The 18,036-nt window shown below is 34.4% G+C and overlaps 1 protein-coding gene across 2 annotated transcripts in view; it reads left to right on the top strand.

Annotated features, from left to right (window-relative positions):
• Positions 1 to 9,095: 9,095 nt before the first annotated feature.
• Positions 9,096 to 18,036, top strand: part of LOC144959427 (globin-1-like) — a 228,071-nt gene continuing 219,130 nt past the window's right edge. The window contains exon 1 of one of the 2 annotated variants that reach the window (XM_078892045.1): positions 9,096 to 9,145. The gene's annotated coding sequence lies outside the window, so the exon portion shown is untranslated. The remainder of the gene's footprint in view (positions 9,146 to 18,036) is intronic. The other variant, XM_078892021.1, reaches the window with a different exon arrangement.

The raw sequence follows: 18,036 nt of genomic DNA, 5'->3' as shown, positions 1-18,036 counted from the left end.
TGAGGAATCTTGTGATCAAAATAAACAAAGTACTGGTATTTACAACCAATGATTAAATAGCTGAAAATTGTAAGGCATGCGAGTTGTTCATCTCGCTTTGAATTCAATGAGCACGATAAACCACAATTTACTTTGATTATTACATAGGATTTACCTTTAACCAGTTAACTTCCAAACGCTGGAAAGACGCATATTTAAAAATTTGGCCAGAAAACTCGTCCTTCATAAATATCTATTGCTTTAAATGACCCTCATCTTGGCAGAATTCTCAAACCTGAGGCCCCGCGAAGGCCAAGGTTTGACAATTTTTGCCAAGATGAGGGTTATTTGAATCGATCGATATTTGAAGGACGAGTTTTCTGGCCAAATATTTAGATATGTGTCTTTTGAGAGTAAGGCAGTTAAATTGCTAAGGAAGGGATAATCCAACGAAATCAAATTGATTTCCTAACGAAATTTAAAACAAAAGCATAACAAAAAAATGACAAGGCAGTAGAATGATACATAATTGTTTAAATCAAACTTCCGAATGGTATAAGTTAACACCTTCTACAGATATTATCTGAATTATGTCTGAGTTTGTGCGACTATGTGGTCTAGTGGTATGACGCTGGCCTTCGGACTGGAAGGTACAGGATTTCAGTCCCGCTCTGAACGTGGCATATTTGAGTCCTTTGAAAAGGCTCTTTACTCACATTCTCTCACCTTACTCTGGAGTAAAATGAGTACCTGACCTTTAACAGCATTGTCTCTGTCGGAATAAAAAAACAACTTTGTAATATCGACTAATAGGAGTCATGTCTCGTCTTACATGTTAAATATTACTGTTATCTAGGGACTCCGTGTAAAGCGCTTTGAGCAGGTTTAATGGATTTTGCTCCATATCAAGTTCTAAGTTTAATTGAAAAGCAACAAATCGTATTTTAGAAGTGTGGTTTATGAGTGGAAGTAACCTCGAAAATAAACAATGACGATTAACATCAAATGAAAAAAAAAGAAAAAAAATTGTCACAAGCTGAGAATACTTTAACCTTTCTAATGAGCTAGCTACACAACTTATGTGTCCTAGTCTCATATCATTGCTAGTGTAAAGTGTAATATATTATGTATGTATCTGAGGTTTATATTAACACTAAGACTAAAAACACGAGACATTCGTATCTAATAAGATTGCAATCGTTCGGTTTACTCTTTAAAGGTGCGGAGTAGAAATACATTTCCTATGATATATAACCAGTCTTGCATTCATATATATATATTATAACATAGAATGTCAGATATCTAATATTTCTCTTAAGAATCCACAGTTGCTACCTTTATCTTTCATAAGAGTTGAGGCACTTTATTATTTGACATGTTTGTACATTACAAATTATTTGCATGTAATCTTTTTAGCTGACACGGGCGTGATTAATATTGTATATTCGTAGACCGAATTTCACGAAGTAAATTATTTTGTTTATTACATAAAACATATCACTATAAATGCGACATGTTTGCAAGATTTAAACCATGGTTAAGAAATTTCTTTATTTCATTGAAGACGATATAAGAAGGAGATATATATGTAAATTGGATATTAAGTCAGGTGATGTGGGATAAAGTCCCAGGAAGAATAATCTTGAAACAGATACAGTGCAGGTCTCGACATTCATCTAATTATCGGGATATTTTTCTTTTTTTTTTTGGCCAGCTATAGAAGTATTCATTTACTCGTACAAAGTTCTGTCGCCAGATGCTATCTGGCATTACATGAACTTTTGTGTGTCGGTTACAATCATCTAATGTAATCGTCTTGTCAGATAGCTTATCCCATTTCCCAATCTTTAACGTTACGATGTTTGTAACTTTCACAAATCACTATTCTAAACCATTCCATTGCCTTTATTTGTCTGTTGAAACAAAAGACATACATACGCACATACATACATACATACATACATACATACATACATACATACATACATACATACATACATACATACATACATACATACATACATACATACATAACATACATACATACTACATAATCATCATACATACATACATCAATTCTCATACTAACACCACACACAATAGAAGAAAAACAAAATGATGATTGATAATTACATAGAAACATCATTAAAATAGATTCTCGGGGAGAAGAGAAAGAGAGTGAGAGAGAGAGAGTGTGTGTGCGTGTGTGTGTATGTGTGTGTGTGAGAGAGAGAGAGAGAGAGAGAGAGAGAGAGGGTGAGAGAGGGTGAGAGAGAAGGAGAGAGAGAAAAAAAAAGAAAAAAAAAGAGAGAGAGAAAGAGAGAGAGAGAGAGAGAGAGAGAGAGAGAGAGAGAGAGAGAGAGAGAGAGAGAGAGAGAGAGAGAGAGAGAAAGACGTTTGGATACTTGACTAGACATAAAACATGTCTTTTCATGATAGACAATAAACACCCCCTTTTTCAGTACTGGCGAAAGAACATTCATGCAGCGCACTGACAAAACACATTTTAGTCCATTAAATGATCAATTAAAATAACCATCGGTTTTCCATAAAATTTTAAACCCGAGACTTCTTTTTAGGAAAGCGGCCAACCCAATTCCCCCTCCCCTCCCCCCACCCCCTCCAAACAAACATTGAAACACAACAAAATCAAGAGCAATATCCACTAAAATTAGACGCGTGTTACAAGGGATCCCAGGCCAACAATAACTCTAACATTTAGAGCGAGGCATGACGCCCTGTTACTCATCTTACACCTGGGTAAGGTGAGATATGTGAAAAAAAATATAACGTTGAAGTTAAAGAAATATTTTCTACCTCACACATTATCCCGTTAAAAAAATAGATCTTGACGCTTAATGATATCTTTACCACAATGGTAAATCTTAAGCTCAAATATCTTGATGTCAGTTACCGTTTAACCCGTTGGAGTAAATTAGTCTACATTTTGATAAGGAATAACATGTATGAGGTCATTGGAGAGGTATAATAAAAGTATTCTAGGACTCCTGCGTTTGAAGCTTCGAGCTCCTTCCCAACACGTGTCTCCAAGATCGCGCAGCGATATTGGGAACTCGTGCGAAACTCTAAACGAGTTTTAGAACCTTATAATCACACACACACACACACACACACACACACACACACACACACACACACATATATATTGACCTTAAATTTTTTACTTCAAATATCGATTGGTAAAGATCTCACAACTTGTCAAAAAGTCAGACCTGATATTTCTTAGAAGTCTTTTTGGCAAGCCAAAGAGGTGATTATTTTGCTCCCATAGCATTCCGTCGAACTTAATCTTTTGACATCGAAAATTTACTGGTGATTTCTAAAGTGTCATGATAATAGCGGAGTGATCCTTCAGAGCCACAAGGCTGATGGTGCCAGAGTTTATTGGGATTTTTAAAGTGTTAAACGGACAGTAACAATTGCTTGCTACCCTTTAGATAAGAAGCTAGTCTATATAAAAAAAAATAAATTAAATATGCACTTTAAATTGCGCAGTTCTACGAATTTACAATAGTCAATTCAATTCACAATGTTTCATTTATTCCGACAGCAAGCCACATGGATCCAATGTTTCCATTTCAAACAGTACCAGTTGTCTGTTTGGTATCCTTTTTGCACTAACACTCTTATAATAGCATCAGTGCCTCTAGCCATGTACTCATTCATACTAACATATCTAATTCCAGCCGCCCATTAACTGTGTGCAGCATTTCCTTCCATTCATTATGGCATGCCATCGAGGTGCCAAATCGCTGACTCGATCCGTGGAATTTCTTCTTCTTCTTCTTCTTCTTCTTCTTCTTCTTCTTCTTCTTCTTCTTCTTCTTCTTCTTCTTCTTCTTCTTCTTCTTCTTCATCATCATCATCATCATCATCATCGTCGTCGTCGACGTCTCATCATCATCATTATTATCATCATCATCATATTATCATCATTATCTTCCACATTTAAACATCATTTTCACTCTTCTGTAGAAATTTCCTGTCGCTTTATATTCGTTATCGAATTGGAATCTTGTGATAATAGTGGTAATAGATTTTATTTGACGTTTTAAAAGATAACACCCGTCGTTTTGTTCATATCTGGTTGTTATAACAGAGAATTCTTTGCTCGATAACGTCAGCTTGAAATACAATGATATCTCCATATACCGCTTTATTGCCTACATCGCTTATCGCGAACTTTAAAAAAATTAACAATGAGATTAAATTTGTTTTAAGTCATAATCTTTCACATTATTTATTTGGTCATAACTACAATGGCCCAGGACTCACATAACCATCAAAATCTGGTCCACGGGTTTGAGCCAGCGGAAAGGAACCTCTGTGGTTTATATCCTTTGAGCCCCAGGAGATGCTTTTGCCCACTTTCCACTCTCTGTCCAAAATGACGAACATGGAATGTATTAAATTCGTGATAAATCTAAATTCCCGTTCACTGACTAATTATAAATCTGAAAGGGTTTTAATGAAACTGACAGACAAAGCAGAAAGTAAAATACACGAAACTAAAAATTCCCCCCCCCCACCAAAAAAAACAAAACAACAACAACAGAAACAACAAACAAACAAACAAAAAAACAACAGAAAACAAAACAAAACAAATTAAAACAAACAAAAAAAAAAGCAAAAACAAAAACAACAGAACCAAAACCCCCCAACAAAACAAACAAATGACAAACAAGCAAAAAAAAATAAAAAAAAATAAAACAAAAAAAATAAATAAAAAGACAACAACAAACACCCCCCTCCCCCCAAAAAAACAAACCAAAACAAACAATAAAAAATCCCCCCTCCCCCCAAAAAAAGCAAAAGAAACAAAAAGATCATAAAAACAAAACAAAAACAAAACAATCAGCCTTCCTCGACTTTGGATCAAATCACAGATCTTCTGATTACCAGTCAGATGTGATACCATTACACCACACAGATTACCCGGTCTGTGGGACGATTTCATTTTTTATATTATTTCCCTAGGGTACACGTTTCAGTCGTGAACTTTCGCCTGAATCATAATAAACAAACATTGAACAAGAGATAACGAGGAAGAAGACCTTTGGATTAGCTCCATATCTATATTTTGAAAATACCAAAGCCAAGCAACAAATAAGGGAGCAGACACTGGTTTTTGATAGGAATCTCAAAAGGTGTGTTTAAAACAGTGCCAGACAAAGCAGAAAGAAAAAAAAAACAAGAAAGAAACGCCCCCCCCCCCCCAACAAAAAAAAAACAACAAAAAAAACAAAAAACAAACAGCCATCCCCCAAAAAATCAGCCTATCTCGACTGGGGATCGAACCTCAGACATCTTGATTACAATTAAGACTTGCTATTATTTTGGCCAACATTATACAACCTACTCAACATGTGATCTTCCGCCTCAAAAACGGCATTTTGTCGGAGTCTAGTGGCAAATATGAGCAAATATGTACACGCCTTTCTAGTTGACTTAAGTGTTGGAAAAAATACATACTAGGATATGAAAGTTGGTTTAAGTTTATACAGCTTATTAAGGACAATATTACCGTTGTCTGGAAAACAGACCCTCAAATATTTATAATTTTGTCCAGAAAACTCGTGTTTTTCCAGAGTACAATAATAGAATATAAAGGTATTTATTATGCCAAAAAACTAAAAGCTTATATCTCTGGTTTTTAAAATCGACCTCACCGCGACATAATACCGCTTTGAGACGATCGGTCACATATTATACCTCAACGTTCTAAAGGTTCAAATCGGGGCGGCTTAATGAGATTTTATTGTATTTAAAGTCATGCGCGATATCTGCACTTTGAATAAATAGAGTTGTCTGATTCAATATCGACTGAGGGATTTTTGCAATCGTGCCAAAAACAGTGCCAGATTGTTATCATAGTCCTCTTGTTCATAACAATCTCACAACTTTGACATTAAATTGGGAACGTTGCGGGCCATTAAAGATGGTATGCGCTTGACTAAGAAGCTCACAACATTGCCATCCGGAATTATAACGGACCAAAAAACAAAACTTTGTGCAACCATGAACTCTTATAGACTGGATAATACAGTTAAATAAGAATTACTCATAAACGCAGATGGCAAAAAACAATAACAAAAACCTGAGTGACGTCATCTTCGTTCTATCTATTGTTTGCATTGATATAGATAGAATGCGCTTGGCCAAGGAGTTCACAACATTGCCATCCGGAAGTATAACGGACCAACACACAAACTCTGTGTAACCATGAACTTTTATAGTCTGGTTAATACAGTTTAGTGAGAACAACTCACAAACGCGGATGGCAAAAACAATAATAAAGGCCTGAGTGACGTCATCTTCGAACTATCTCTTGACACGGTGAATTGTTTAAACAATAGATAGAACGAAGTTGACGTCACTCAAGTCTTTGTTATTGTTTTTTTGCCATCCGCGTTTATGAGTAATTCTCACTAAACTGTGTTAACCAAACTATAAACGTTTAAGGTTACACATAGTTTTGTGTGTTTGTCCGTTATACTTCCGGATGGCAATGTTGTGAGCTTCTTAGCCAAGCGCACACTATCTATAGTTTGTGAATGATTACTCATTGCTGGCTCCCAAAAAAAAAAAAATTACAAAAAAATTGAGCTGTTATATAGCGCAATATCCACTAAACATAAAATTTTAACTTGAAACACGTGCTAAGTGATTGTTTGTGTGTTCTTAAAATTGATCTTTATGTTTCTTTTGTGACAAATGAAAAAGGGGGATTATGGACATTGCTTTTTAGAACAAAACAAAACCAAACCAATACAAATGGTTTCTTGACCTTTGATGCTGTTATTGTGTTTCAATACGTTTAATAACGATTTGTATCTTTTGCCATTCTATTTGATATCATTTGGATACATGGATAATATTTTTGATGTGGGACATTGATGATACTGGGCAGTTTTGAATCAAAGGTGAGTTGCTATATTATCATTATATTATACTTTCCAAATACAAACATAAATCTTTGAGCGGTGCTTGCCTTACTTTTGTCGATTTCAAGAAACTTGCCTTAAAATTGACATTTTTATAGATACTGTGAGCTTGGCTAAGATGCTCACACCATTGTCATCCGGAAATATAACGGACCAATACACAAAACTATGTGTAACCTTAAACGTTAAAATTTTATTTTAAATTGAGCTTTTATATAGGGCAATATCACTAAACGTGCTCAAAGTGCTTTACAGGGATCCGTGGCCAACAGCAACATGTAACATTTAGGACGGGACATGACGCCGGTTAGACGATATTACAACTATGCGCCGAGCGAGGCTCGACTCCAGGACCTTCTGATCCGAAAGCGAGTGTCATACCACTAGACCACATAGCCGCTCGTTAATACAGTCAACATCGTTCTATATACGAAAATTGCATTGTTTCAATGCTATGAATATTCATTTCCTTCATGTTTTATCTTAAGACCCTTTGAAATTGTGGTCTTATTAACACCATTGATATAACTTGGATTAAAAAAATGTCTATTTTTACCCACGGATTTTGTTGCCTGTGATTTAGACATTCACAATGTTCCACTCCCGCTGAAAAAAGCCCTTACACTAAAAAAAACAAAACAAACAAAAAACAAACAAACAAACGTACAAACGAAAAACAAGGCAAAACAAAAATTAAAACAAAAAACAACAACAACCGAGAACAACAACCCCAAAATACATCTCAAAACAAAACAAAACAACAAACTAAATAAACTTACAGAAAACAAAAAAAAAACAACAAAAAAAAAAAAAAAACCAAAACAAATTAAAAACAAAATAAATCCAACAAAAAAAAAAAGAACAAAAAAAAACAACAAAACAAAACAACAACAAAAAATCAAAGCAAAAAAAAAAAAACAAAAAAAAAAAAACCTAAAAAAACCCAACAAAACAAAATAAAAATCGAAACAAACAAGACAAAGGAAAACAAAATAAAACAAAGACAAATCAAAACAAAACAAAACCAAACAAACATGGAAATTTTGTCTTAATGCGACGCGTACCCTTTTGCAGGTCTGATGATAACCCAAATTGTTATGGACTCATCGTTGTAATTGAAATAATCTCAAAACAACGCAAAATAATATTTTCCGTTACAACAATGCTAAGTGAAACCCCTAATTGTATTCGATTATCAGACCTGTTAATAGGTGAACACAGTTTGAATGATTGAATGAAAAGAACTTCAAACTAAAATATGTTATTAACCCGACGTGTACTTATTTGCAGGTCTGATAACTCATGTTGATATGGACTCATTGTTGTAATGGAAAGACTCTCAAACCGACGCAAAAGATTGTCCATTACAACAAAATTACATCGAGCCTATAATCGCGTTCAATTATCAGACCTGCAAAAAAGTGCACGTCGTATTAACCCCGTATCATTTCAATATGCAAATAAGTTTATTTAGTTGGCATTGCTTATCAATTTCTTGTTCACTACACAATGTTATAACGTCCCAAGGCCAAGCATACATTATTATGGTAGCTTGGTTACTTTTGATTGATTGATTTTTGAATGAATGATGACGGCATTGATGATGGTAGTGATGGTGTATTATGGTAAGGGTGTTAGTGAGAAGAATAATGTGACGTTTTATTGCCCAATTTAGCATTTATTAATCACTGTCTTGAACTCAAAACTGCACATAGTTATTTTACACATTCAAAGTACACATGATTAAGAATACAACAGTTATAATTGAGTCATACGAGCATGCTCTATCTCTCTCTCTCTCTCTCTCTCTCTCTCTCTCTCTCTCTCTCTCTCTCTCTCTCTCTCGCAGGCATACATAAAATGAAAAACGAAGATAACCAAACATCATGTCGCTCATCTTTCAATCAGATGATAATAACAATGGCGACGACAACGACAACAATGACGACGACGACGATGACGATGATGATGATAATGATGATGATGATGATGATGATGATGATGATGATGATGATGATGATGATGATGATGATAAAACTGGCTGTTTTAACCTCAAGAGTTCACATAAACTGCAAGAGTTCGGGTAGCTATTTTTAAATCCTTTTAGTGGTGTGTGATCAGTAACGATTGTGATCTATTCACCTGTAATGTAAACATAATCCATATTGGTGCGGGAAAAAAGAAGTATGGACATGTCTACGGTGAGTAGGAAAACAGATGCAACATTAAACATTAGATTTGTTTATGGTTTGCCATTTTGCCATTTTTTGTATGTGCCTAACATTGATAAGAAATATTTTGACTTCTTTGACATATTATTGCCTCTCACTAGAGTTGTCTATAGGCCTCAGGACCAGGCTTTTCTCTAATTTGACCTAGTGCAACTATGTGGTCTTGTGGTATGACACTCAGCTTCGGATCGTAAGGTCCCGGGTCCGAGCGGCGCATAGTTGAGTTCTTGGAAAAGGCTCTTTACTCACATTCTCTCAACATAGTCTGGTTTTTAATGAGTGCCTGGTCGTGAACACCGCCTCTGTCGGTAAAAACAAATTTATAATATTGCCTATCAAAAGTTATGTCGTCCTCCATGTTAAGTGTTGCTGTTGGCTAGGGACCTCTTGTAAAGCCCTCTGAGCACATTTAGTTACCCACATTTTTTTCATCACACTCAAGTGTAATTGAGATCAAGCCGGTATCAGCGTTGACTACTTTTGTCAAAAATGTGCCTTACAGACGGAACGTCTCGTCAAAATATTCATGGTTGCCTATATAAACGCTTTTCATTTCTCAAGAGAATGTGTTATATATTTTGATCTCTCATATTTCTTCAAGATCTGATTGAGACTTTAATCTAGCTTTTGTTATCGATCTCCTGAAGTGATTTTCTTGATATCTGTAGCGTCTTGATGTGTCTTTTTAGTTAGAATACAGCAACAAAAGTAAAAAAAAAACAAACAAACAAAAAACAAACAAAAAACAACACAAAAACAACAGAACAAGTTGAAAACCCAAAAACAAATAAAAACAAAAATAATACAAAACAAAACTAAATGAAAATAAACAACCAATCAGAAAACAAAACAAAAACAAAACAAAAATAAATAAAAAAAACTAAAACCTGAAAAACAAAACTCAACTAAAACAAAATAAAACAACAACAAAAATGAAATAAAAAAAAAAGAATAAATTCAAGTTTGTATCTGCTGGTATCACGATATTCTTTATTATAGATTTAAGGCTAATTCCAATAACAAGCTTCCACCATTTCAGATGATTCATTTTTGTTATAAACTAGTTAGGAATGGATACGAACTTTTGTTATTCATTTCATGGTATCGTCTTTGCTCTGAATTTTTCATGTCATAATGTTAGGGAATGACATGGTGTTTTTACTATGAACCTAAGTGGATTGATCCACAGCATTCGGCTTCGGGGATCAATGAAGTAAATTTTAGGTAGCTATGTTTGAAATCATAAGATGATACTACTTATTAATATAGGAACAAAGATGACGTCACTCACGTTTTTGTTATTGTTTTTTGGAACCCATATTTATGAGTAATTCTCACTAAACTGTATTAAGACTATAGATAGAATGAAGTTGACGTCACTTGGGTCTTTGTTATTGTTTTTTTTTTTTTTTTTTGCTATCCACATTTATGAGTATTTCTCACTAAGCTGTATTATCCAGACAATAAAAGTTCATAGACAGAGTTTTGTGTGTTGGTCCGTTATACTTCCGGATGGCAATGTTGTGAGCTTCTTAGCCAAGCGCATACTATCTATAAACGCATAGTATCAACTCAGACGATGTTAACCCAAAACATCCAAAACATCGATCTGTTATACTACAAAACCTAAAAAGGTGAATGAAATGGTTTACAAAATTAATTATTGTATCTGAATTCTTTGAGGTTTTATTGTAATCAGAAAGATGATTCAGTTTATCTGAATTTTATTCTATAGATAGAATGAATATGATGTCACTCAGATGTTGTTATTGTTTTTTTTCCAACCACGTTTATGAGTAATTCTAACTAAACTGTATTAACCAGACTATAAACGATCAAGATTACACATCGTTTTGTGTGTTGGTCCGTTATATTTCCGGATGACAATATTGAGAGTTTCTTAGCCAAGCGCACACTACCTAAAACTAAGGTAAATTTTCAAGCCAAATTACATTTTAAAAATATATATATATATATAGCATGATGGACAAAAATCATCTGGACATTCCTATAATCATGAGACGAGATGATAAACAAACAGTAATCTGTCTGCCACCAGAACTCGTAGTAGAAAGGTGTGGAATGTCTTGTCTCACATTTAACCATCCTTCTCAATCTTGTGTTATGTCTGGGGGAATCGGATGACGAATTTAGATATAATACTTACAACCCCTGCCAATCGGATGTAACGTATCAACTCACAAAACTATGTGTAACCTTGAACGCTTATATATATATATATATATATATATATATATATATATATATATATATATATATATATATAAATCCTTTCTTTAAAAAATATAGCCTTGTGGAGAACATTGTGCTTATTTGAGTCAATAAAAAAATATACGGCGCACAACTCTACTGAAAGATTTGAAAAATAGAAATGTATTTTTTACAGATAGATAAACAGATAACTTGATTTACTTTTATAATTTAAAGTAAGTTTGAAAGTTCAGTGAGTCACACAGATATCATAAAATACGTACCGACGACACTAACACTCCCAAAAACAACAAATTTCGTCACTGTAAAAAGTTGTCAGTTTGGCGTTTTTACGACAGGAGAACAACCAAAAATTGACAGATGGATTTTGACCATTGTTTTGATTTTCAGCCGCCATTTTGATTTGTGAAGTATTGAAATGTAGTGAAAAGCAGTCCGAGGGTCTTTTTTTCTATTAGGGTTAGCTCGAGATCGGAGGATTTTTTTCCTATTAGGGTTAGTCATAAGTCTTAGTAAAGGAGGTGCTGGGTGTTTGTTTTTCCATAAAGGGGAGACATTCCGAAAGATCTCACATCAACAGTATTCTTTCAATTTGTATTTTCACCGTTGATCTTTTGTCAGGCGTTTATTCAGTCTGTCTGAATTCTAAATGATGTATTAATGTTTTTATTTATTTTTGTTATTGGCTGAAGAAGGGTTTTGAGCCCGAAGCGTTCTGTGTTTGATATTATTTATTTGTCTTTTTCGAAGCTGTTATATTTATTTTTGTTCATTACTCTTTATTTTAAATCGAGATGGTTAGAATGATGAAATTATAGTTTTCGTCAATCAAACGATATATTCATATTGCACGAGAAAGGATATAGAAGGATGTGTAAGTTCATTGCAATTCTATAAAAGAAAGGTTATGGTGGCTTTGACCATATTTTGATATATTTGACTATAGATTTGCATTTGTAGCATCTCGATCGCTCCCAAACAACGTGCACATAATTTATATGTGGGAGAGCGTGGCTCAGCGTTACGGTCTTTGCTTAGTACCCAAAAGGTACCGAGTTCGATCACCTGCCGCTTTGTGTGACCTTGAGCAAGTCACCTCGCCCTAGCTCACTTTGCGGCGCTGCTCTGCGGATGACGCCTGGGTTATTTCAGTCTTCCCTTGGAATAGACCCTAAAGACAAATTTCCCCATGTTGATGAATAAAGGGAATTTTATTATTTTATTTTATTATATTATTTACAAGTCTAGTAACCGACCGCATTTATGGGCTTGGTTTTTATGGACAATATTTTGCGTTGGTTTAAGAATATATCAATGACAAGTTTCAAGTTTCACGTTTATTTATAGGCCATTCATTGACCAATTACCATAAAATCTCTCTGAACAAATTATTCTAACAATAATAATAAGGGAATAACATTCTTAGGTTATCATCTACGGCTAATAATAATAATAATAATAATAATAATAATAATAATAATAATAATAATAATAATAATAATAATAATAATAATAATAATAATAATAATAAAAATTAATAATAATACTAATAATAATAATAAACAATAATAATAATAATAATAATAATAATAGTAATAATAATAATAATAATAATAATAATAATAATAATATAATAATAATAATAACAACAACAACAACAACAACATATCTCACACTATACTTCCATTTACTGCTTCCAACAATGACAATAATGAACCCATAACAATTTGGGTTATCAGGCCTGCAAAGAAGAACACGTCGCTCGCTCCGACATATTACCAGTTTGAGAGGATGGGTCACAAACGTTTGAAGAGGCCGTTTGACTAAACCATAAAATCTCTTCAAAGTCCAATGTTTCACGCTCTCCCAAAAAAAAAAAAAAGAAAGTAAAATAACGGTCACTAAAAGAACATCCTCCCGCAGAGCAACATCGATCGTAACTATCGGTACGATCTACCGACCTTGATAACTCTGACGATTTCTGATGAAACACATTAAAAAAAATTTTAGTTATAAAAATATAACTTCAAATATCCATAGATTAAAACGACACAAATAGCCTGTTGCCAAAATGTCTCAAACATGAGACTTACGTAAGGGAGTTTACAGAAGAATTTTTGACAATTTTCCAAGTTCGACAATATTTGAAATTTGGGGGTCACATTTATCAATCTTGATTCGAATCAAAAGTTTTCTGACCAAAATCCGGTTTGGCAGAACTGATAATCGGTTCGGAATGTTAGTAAATCATTCCTCTTATTTTATCTCTACTTTTTTAAAAATGTGTCTACAATGTCATTTCATACTTATTGTCTTAATATGAAAATACAGCTTAGAACACAGTACAGATTATCAGCAGCCTGAAGTAGTATCACTATGATTATTATAACAACAGCAGCAACAACAAAATTCAAATTATAAAAATCTCGAACAACCATCCAATGAAAAACGAACACAAAAACAAACAACAAACAGGCAAACAAAAACAAACAAAACAAAACAAACAATACACAAAAAACCCATTAAAAAACAAACATAAACAAAATAGGACAACAAACAGTCACTACTACTGCTGCTGCTACTACTGCTGCTGCTGCTGCTACTACTACTACTACTACTACTACTACTACTACTACTACTACTACTACTACTACTACTACTACTACTACTACTACTACTACTACTACTACTACTACTACTACTACTACTACTACTACTACTACTACTACTTCTACTACTAATACTGCAACTAATAATACTACTACTACTTCTACTACTACTACTACTACTACTACTACTACTACTTTTACTACTACTACTACTACTACTACTACTACTACTACTACTACTACTACTACTACTACTACTACTACTACTACTACTACTACTACTACTACTACTACTACTACTACTACTACTACTAATACTACTACTACTACTACACCACACCATCATAACCACCACCACCACCACCACCCCACCACTACTACTACTACTACTACTACTACTACTACTACTACTACTACTACTACTACTACTACTACTACTACTACTGCTACTACAATTACTACTACTGATACTACAACAACAACAACAGCAACAACAACAACAAAAACTACTACTACTACTACTACTACTACTACTACTACTACTACTACTACTACTACTACTACAACTACTAGTACTACTACTACTATTACTACTACCTCTACTACTACTACTACTACTACAACGACTGCTTCTCCTTTTTCTTCCTCTTCTTCTTCTTCTTCTTCTTCTTCTTCTTCTTCTTCTTCTTCTTCTTCTTCTTCTTCTTCTTCTTCTTCTTCATCTTCTTCTTCTTCTTCTTCTTCTTCTTCTTCTTCTTCTTCTTCTTCTTCTTCTTCTTCTTCTTCTTCTTCTTCTTCTTCTTCTTCTTCTTCTTCTTCTTCTTCTTCTTGTTTCTAATCATTATTTTCTACTTCTACTATGATGATGGTGGTGATAATAATGCTGATCACGATGATAATGATGACAATAGCGATGAGATGATGACGATGGTGTTGCATCAGCAGCAGCAGCAGCAGTAGAAGAAGAAGAAGAAGAAGAAGAAGAAGAAGAAGAAGAGAGCTTAGTGTTAACTTACTCTGACTCTTATAGATATAAATTGGTTATATTGCTTCTTCGGACGTCTTGATTGGTATAATAAGTATATCAATTCACATTCGGACGGTTCGGACAGGGGTCAAGTGTTATTGATTACAGTCAAAGGAGATGTCCTGGGAAAACGTCCCACATTAGTGGACAAACGAATGACTCCAGTCACTGCTTGTCCCTCTACGTCGGGGGATCGGTAGGATGTAACCCAATTTGGTGGACGAGCAAATTCGATAGGCAGGGGTGGCCCGTCTAGGCAGCTGGGAGAAAAACTTGGGTTGAGTCATGAAATCGGGAACAACTATTGTCGGATTTTTCTTTGCGATATTACGATGGTTTGAGAGGAAAGAATGACTATTCAACATTTCTTATCGGATATGGATCTTTTTTATCCGACGAAAGGAAAAGTGTTAGTTTTTTTTATATGGTGAATCGTTTCTATTTTTAGTCAATTAAAATTAAAGGTTGGAAAGAGATTTTCAGACTCTTGCATCTATATCATATATAATTAAGTTCAGAATTCGAAAAAAAGCGTGCAAGAATCTTTATATTATTAAACCCTCTCGAGCGATTTTTTTCACATTATTGCAAGGAGTTATTTTCATTGTTTAGATGCCAAGTTATGGTCCGTCCCTGAATGTCCAGTCGCGCTAAACGATGGCTGAATCTTTACGTGATTTTTAAAACTTAAATTTTTTTTTATGTTGACCGAGGAAGGATTTTGAGCCCGAAACGTTGGTGCTAACTTATTTAGTTCTTTTTTTTTGGAACTGTCTTTTTATTAATTTTTGTTCAACACTTTTACACTTCACAACTTCTTTGTAATCACTTGACTATATCTTTTGACGGTTGGTACACATTAAAGCTTGTGCATTTATGCAGCACGTGACATGACGCCTGTTAGGCGATATTTAAATTTTTTCCGACAGAGACAATGCTGTAAACGGCCAGGTGCTCATTTTACACATGAGTACCATGAGAGAATGTGAGTAAAGGATCTCCCGATCTGAAGGCGAGTGTCGTACCACAAGGCCACATAACCGCACATCAACAAAAAGAGAAAGAAACAAACAAAAAGTAACATGTTCACGCCTGTACCAAGCCTTCACAAGTTTAGAGCCCAAGACCCCATGGAGCTGGAGGTTAATCCACTTTTTTGTACTGGCAAAACGGATCGTAACAATTGTTTATATCCTTTGACCTAGTTTATCGCAAAAATCTTTCCACCAAACCTAACTTAATAACTCTTGGATGGACAGAAGGATTGGAGAACAGAAACATCCAAATTCCCCAAAATCGTATGAATTAAATATGTTAAGACAATTTTTTATATAGTAAACTCACTTTATAAAATACTTTTTTTTTTCGTTTCGCAAGCGGCAATTATTGTTGAACATTTTAAAACATTGAATGGCTCGATGACTACAATACGGTGTCTTGTCTTGTCACAAAAGTCAATGTTGAGGATGGTCAGAGGCCGGGTGGATGACAGCGGAAAATGTTTGTCCCTACGTTGTGTCAGTGGGTAAGACATTTTACACACGTTTTCCCATTCGTGAATGAGTCTCTGGCTATAGACAGCGACGGATGTTGTTAGAGTGTAAGAACAAAAAGGACGCCTGAGAAACGACTGGAACTGTTTGAAATGGAAATATGGTTTTATATGACCTACTGGGGGAATAAATGAAACTATAAATGTTCCTATTCATTAATTAAAATATAATTATGTTTGATCCTGATGAGCTCCCTTAGATACTACGAAGCGTGATTGCAATGCGAGCCTCTTTAACTTTTCAAAAAGTAATTTTCCGAACGAAATGATTAAATATAGAAATCGTTGTCTTACATATTTTTCTTCTTATTAAAATTGTGTTCTTTTTTTTTTGCACTACTTTTTTTGAGTTTATAGACTTTGTGGTGATGACCTTGAGATCTAAACCCACTTTGTAATCCTGATGTTAAATGCTAAAATTGAACAGAAAGTGGCTGTATCTACTAAGTTCAATTTAAGGTGACAAAAAAGAATAGTTTAAATCATTTAATTTACGCAATCAATTATCTGCCTCGCTGTGTTTACAGTTTAAAAGAGGATTCTTCTGCACTAAATACTAACAATTAACCATTGTGCATCCAATTAAAAGAAACAGAACAAGGGAATTGGTTTGATGCAAATGTGAAAACAAACAATTTGTTTTACACATATAAAAATGGCTCCACTAAGACGGGTTTTAACCGCCTAATGAATTTCAAGGAGAATTTAGTGCAAGATTTTAACTACAGTTTTTTAATCCACGAGAAAGGAAATAATCAAGACAGCAATTTTTAAAACGTATTATCACTAAAATGATTTTTTATATGAATTCAGGGTAATGTAAATCCGAAATTTTCATTTGATCTGTTCTTGTAATAAATTGAAGCTTACATTCAATTTCATATTATTTATTTATATGAATCCAGAATTTATAGGTGGTTCACAAACTGGTTTGGAATCAGGGCGAGGACAGTTTTTCTCTAATTCATTGGTTTACCCATCACTGAGTGAGACGCTGGGTCTATTAGGTCTTACGGAAAGTATTTTGCTATAGACGTAGCGCTCTATCTAAAGGGTGCGAGAAATAATGATGTCTGTTTAACGGTACAACAAAGAACTAGACGCTTTTGGTGTTTGGGGAAAATCCGATTTTGCTATAGGGTTATAGCAAAAATATTCCAAGGAGTCTCTTTTATCCTTTGTTAAAAACGTAGCTGTTCAAGAATTTAGGGGGATACCAGGAGGAGAAGGAGAAGGGGGAGGAAAAAAAGAAACAGGAGGAAGAGGATGAGGAGGAGGAGGAGGATGAGGAGGAGGAGAAAGAGGAGGAGGAGGAGGAGGAGGAGGAGGAGGAGGAGGAGGAGGAGGAGGAGGAGGAGAGTGAGATAGGTAATATGACAAAAGTCCCGAATCCTATAGCGAGGTTTTATTACCTCAACAACATTATGTCTCAGGTTTGTGA

Source organism: Berghia stephanieae, chromosome 1 (genome assembly GCF_034508935.2).
Source record: "Berghia stephanieae isolate SIO BIC M18660-M18661 chromosome 1, UCSD_Bste_1.3, whole genome shotgun sequence".
Classification (NCBI taxonomy): domain Eukaryota; kingdom Metazoa; phylum Mollusca; class Gastropoda; order Nudibranchia; family Aeolidiidae; genus Berghia; species Berghia stephanieae.
This window is presented reverse-complemented; position numbering and strand designations above follow the sequence as displayed.